The 5,421-nt window shown below is 51.0% G+C and overlaps 1 pseudogene; it reads left to right on the top strand.

Moving 5' to 3' along the window:
* Positions 1-2,589: 2,589 nt before the first annotated feature.
* LOC137541690 (RNA-binding protein 25-like) lies at positions 2,590-4,478 on the top strand (annotated as a pseudogene).
* The last annotated feature ends 943 nt before the right edge of the window (positions 4,479-5,421 follow it).

Here is a 5,421-nt window from a genome sequence, read left to right as displayed (position 1 = left end):
AGTCTAAGAAGGCCTGCCCAGCAAAATGTTGGATGAAGGCCCCCCTCTCCATTAATACAAAAAAAAAAAAAATTGCAGTATATCACTTTAACAGGCATTGGCCTCGATTCATCATTCTCTTTGAGATAACTTTTTCCAGTTTGTTAACCAGTTCACCCCCAAGGGTTTTTATCCTAACGGACCAGAGCAATTTTCAGTTGTCAGCGCTCCTCCCTTTTATTCCCTAATAACTTTATTACTACTTATCACAAGAAAATGATCTATACCTCGTTTTTTTCGCCACCAATTAGGCTTTCTGTGGATAGTACATTTTGCTAAGAATTATTTTATTCTAAATGCATTTTAATGAGAAAAACAGAAAAAAAAAGAAAAAAAATCATTATTTCTCAGTGTTCAGCCTTTATAGTTTTAAAATTAAACATTCTCCTGTGGATAAAACAAACACGTTTTATTTGCCCAGTGGTCCCGATAATTAAACCGTTTAGATTATGTCCCTACCACAATGTATGGCGACAGTATATTATTTTGAAATATAAGTGGTTATTTTTCTGTTTGTTCTGGCCATAATTACAAGCCCCTATGTAATAAATTAAAATTAATTTTCCCCCATAAAATATAGAATAAAAAAAGCGGAGTCCCTAAGGCAACTATTTTTTTTTTTTTTTTAAGCTGATTTTTTTTTTTTACAAGTGTTTTTTTTGGGGGGGGAGGGTTGGAAGTGTAATTTTATTAATGATGTGTATATACTTGAAAATGTATGTATTTTGTAAGTGTAATATACTTTTTGGCCACAAGATGGCGCTGGTGAACACTCATAGGACGTGTTCACTTTTTTTTTTTTTTTTTACACACTTTATTAAACTGTTACATTTCCTGTTTATGTGAATGGACGTAGCCGCTGTTCGCGGTCACGTCCATTCACTCCAGGCACTGCGATTGGGTAGAGGACTGTTCAGTCCTCTTCCCCAATCGCCCAGCACGGGATCCCGACGGTAATGGCGGCGGTAGCGGCGGACACACGGCGGTAGCAGCGGCGGGAATGTGCGACGTATTAAAACGTCATGTTGCTGTTAATAGCGGTAAGCATGACGTTTTAATACGTTAGGATGGCGGTAAATGGTTAAATTACCGAATTCGAAGTTTAGCGATTTCTAGTTGTATTCATCAAGGTTTTTCCTCATTCGGTGTGAATTCGATAACAATTCGGTAACGTGTCGATATTTCCATTTTACAGTGGTACTTTAACACAAGGCCATAAGATTCCCATGGAATTGTGGGTAAAAGGCAGTCCTTTGAGCACTACGTAGCAACATTCTGAATAGGGCTTTACACCTGGACCAGGATTCTGAAAGTGGTTGGGACCAGTGGCGTACCTAGGGTATTTGACACCCGGTGCTGGGTCTTAAATTACACCCCCCCCCCCCCCCAAAAAAAAGTAAAGGAGTGTGGCATGCTAAGCACACCATGGCGGGTAATGCCAGGTATAGGTGCCCCCAGTATATGTAGCCTGGAATTGTTGCCCCCAGTATAGGTAGTGTAGTATAGCCACAATAAGCAGTGTCTCCCTACAAAATACATATGATGCAGCAGTGTTTTGCCAAAATATATAATGTGACAGCTATTAGGCAGCCAGATAACCCCCCTTTAGAGTCGGTAGCCAGATGACCTCCACCATTTATTGTATAGGTAGCTAGATAACCCCCCATTTAGGATCGGGAACTAACATTATACCCAATTACAGTATATATAGCCAGATCTCTCTTTAGTATATAGCCATTGTATATAGTCAGACCCCCCTTTAGTATTATAGCCAGCGTATATATTCAGATCCTCCCCTATATATAGCCAATGTATACAGTCAGATCCTCCTGTACATAGCCATTGTATATAGACAGATCCCTCGTATATAATCAGATCTCCAGTGTATACAGTTAGATCTCCCCTGTATATGGCCAATGTAATTCTGACTGAGTGACCCCCAGGTGTACACACACACAGAGAGAGAGAGAGAAGGAAGATAGAGCGGAGAGCGTCAGGAGGGAGAGACAGAGCAGAGGACAGGAGGGAGAGAGACCAGAGGGAAAGAGGAGAGAGACAGAGCAGAGAGACAGGAGGGAGAGACAGAGGAGGGAATGAAACAGAGCAAAGAGAGACAGAGCAGAGAGAGATGGGGAGAGAGACAGGCGGGAGAGACAGAGGAGAGAGAGAGACAGGGGAGAGAGAGATGGAAGAGAAAGAGAGACAGGAGAGAGAGAGAGAAGAGAAAGAGAGAGAGACAGAAGGGAGAGACAGGTAGAAAAGAGAGCGGAGCGAGACAGGAGGGAGAGACAGAGCAGAGAGAGACAGGAGGGAGAGAGACAGGAGGGGGAGACAGAGAGACAGGAGGACGAGACGAAGACACAGAGAAGAGAGAGAGGAGGGGGAGACAGGAGAGAAAGAGACTGAGTAGAGATAGACATAGGGAGAGACAGGAGAGAGAGAGATAGACATGAGGGAGGGGGGGGGGAGAGAGAGAGAGAGAGAGGAGGAAGAGACAGAGCAGAGAGAGAGAGAGAGAGGAGGAAGAGACAGAGCAGAGAGAGAGAGAGAGAGAGAGAGAGAGAGAGAGAGAGAGAGAGAGAGAGAGGAGGAAGAGACAGAGCAGAGAGAGAGAGAGACAGAGAGTCAGGAGGGGGAGACAGAGCAGAGAGAGAGAGACAGAGCAGAGAGAGAGAGAGAGACAGAGCAGAGAGAGAGAGAGACAGAGCAGAGAGAGAGAGAGAGAGAGAGAGAGAGGGAGGGAGAGAGCAGGAAGAGAAAGAGCAGAGAGACAGGAGGGAGGGACAGAGCAGAGACAGACAGGAGGGAGAGAGAGACAGACAGCAGGGAGAGAGAGAGAGACAGACAGCAGGGAGAGAGAGAGAGACAACAGGGAGAGAGAGAGAGACAACAGGGAGAGAGAGAGAGAGAGAGAGCAGGGAGAGAGAGACAGACAGCAGGGAGAGAGAGACAGACAGCAGGGAGAGAGAGACAGACAGCAGGGAGAGAGAGACAGGAGGGAAGGAGGGAGGGAGAGACAGGAGAGAGGGAGGGAGAGACAGACAGGAGAGATGGAGGGAGAGACAGACAGGAGAGAGGGAAAGACAGACAGCAGGGAGGGAGAGACAGACAGGAGGGAGGGAGAGACAGAGGAGAGACAGACAGGAGGGAGGAAGAGACAGACAGGAGGGAGGAAGAGACAGACAGGAGGGAGGAAGAGACAGACAGGAGGGAGGAAGAGACAGACAGGAGAGAGGGAGGGTGAGACAGACAGGAGAGAGGGAGAGACAGACAGGAGGGAGGGAGAGACAGACAGGGAGAGAGAGACAGACAGCAGGGATAGAGAGAGAGACAGCAGGGGGAGAGAGAGAGAGAGAGAGACAGCAGGGAGAGAGAGAGAGACAGCAGGGAGAGAGAGAGAGACAGACAGGAGAGAGGGAGGGACAGACAGGAGAGAGGGAGGGACAGACAGGAGAGAGGGAGGGAGGGACAGACAGGAGAGAGGGAGGGAGGGACAGACAGGAGAGAGGGAGGGAGAGACAGACAGGAGAGAGGGAGGGAGAGACAGACAGGAGAGAGGGAGGGAGAGACAGACAGGAGAGAGGGAGGGAGAGACAGACAGGAGAGAGGGAGGGAGAGACAGACAGGAGAGAGGGAGGGAGAGACAGACAGGAGAGAGGGAGGGAGAGACAGACAGGAGGGAGGGAGAGACAGACAGGGAGAGAGAGAGAGAGAGAGAGACAGCAGGGAGAGAGAGAGCAGGGAGAGACAGACAGACAGGAGGGAGAGAGAAACAGACAGGAGGGAGAGAGGGAGGGAGAGACAGACAGGAGAGAGGGAGGGAGAGACAAACAGGAGGGAGGGAGTGACAGACAGGAGAGAGGGAAAGACAGACAGGAGAGAGGGAGGGAGAGACAGACAGGAGAGAGGGAGGGACAGACAGGAGAGAGGGAGGGAGAGACAGACAGGAGAGAGGGAGAGACAGACAGGAGAGAGGGAGAGACAGACAGGAGAGAGGGAGAGACAGACAGGAGAGAGGGAGAGACAGACAGGAGAGAGGGAGAGACAGACAGGAGAGAGGGAGGGACAGACAGGAGAGAGGGAGGGAGAGACAGACAGGAGAGAGGGAGGGACAGACAGGAGAGAGGGAGGGACAGACAGGAGAGAGGGAGGGACAGACAGGAGAGAGGGAGGGACAGACAGGAGAGAGGGAGGGACAGACAGGAGAGAGGGAGGGACAGACAGGAGAGAGGGAGGGAGAGACAGGAGAGAGGGAGGGAGAGACAGACAGGAGAGAGGGAGGGAGAGACAGACAGGAGAGAGGGAGGGAGAGACAGACAGGAGAGAGGGAGGGAGAGACAGACAGGAGGGAGGGAGAGACAGACAGGGAGAGAGAGACAGACAGCAGGGATAGAGAGAGAGACAGGGAGAGAGAGACAGACAGCAGGGATAGAGAGAGAGAGAGAGACAGCAGGGAGAGAGACAGCAGGGAGAGACAGACAGACAGGAGGGAGAGAGAGACAGACAGGAGGGAGAGAGAGACAGGAGAGAGGAAGAGAGAGACAGACAGGAGAGAGGGAGGGAGAGACAGACAGGAGAGAGGGAAAGACAGACAGGAGAGAGGGAGGGAGAGACAGACAGGAGAGAGGGAGGGAGAGACAGACAGGAGAGAGGGAGGGACAGACAGGAGAGAGGGAGGGACAGACAGGAGAGAGGGAGAGACAGACAGGAGAGAGGGAGGGACAGACAGGAGAGAGGGAGGGAGAGACAGACAGGAGAGAGGGAGGGAGAGACAGACAGGAGAGAGGGAGGGAGAGACAGACAGGAGGGAGGGAGAGACAGACAGGAGAGAGGGAGGGAGAGACAGACAGGAGAGAGGGAGGGAGAGACAGACAGGAGAGAGGGAGGGAGAGACAGACAGGGAGAGAGAGACAGACAGCAGGGATAGAGACAGCAGGGAGAGAGAGACAGACAGGAGGGAGAGAGAGACAGACAGGAGGGAGGGAGAGACAGACAGGAGAGAGGGAGGGAGAGACAGACAGGAGAGAGGGAGGGAGAGACAGACAGGAGAGAGGGAGGGAGAGACAGACAGGAGCGAGGGAGAGACAGACAGGGAGAGAGAGACAGACAGCAGGGATAGAGACAGCAGGAGAGAGACAGCAGGGAGAGACAGACAGACAGGAGGGAGAGAGAGACAGACAGGAGAGAGGGAGGGAGAGACAAACAGGAGGGAGGAGAGACAGACAGGAGAGAGGGAGAGACAGACAGGAGAGAGGGAAAGACAGACAGGAGAGAGGGAGGGAGAGACAGACAGAGAGAGGGAGGGAGAGACAGAAGGAGAGAGGGAGAGACAGACAGGAGAGAGGGAGGGACAGACAGGAGAGAGGGAGGGACAGACAGGAG

This window comes from Hyperolius riggenbachi, chromosome 12 (assembly GCF_040937935.1).
Source record: "Hyperolius riggenbachi isolate aHypRig1 chromosome 12, aHypRig1.pri, whole genome shotgun sequence".
Classification (NCBI taxonomy): domain Eukaryota; kingdom Metazoa; phylum Chordata; class Amphibia; order Anura; family Hyperoliidae; genus Hyperolius; species Hyperolius riggenbachi.
Note: the sequence above shows the minus strand (reverse complement) of the source record. Positions and strands in the feature narration are given on the sequence as shown.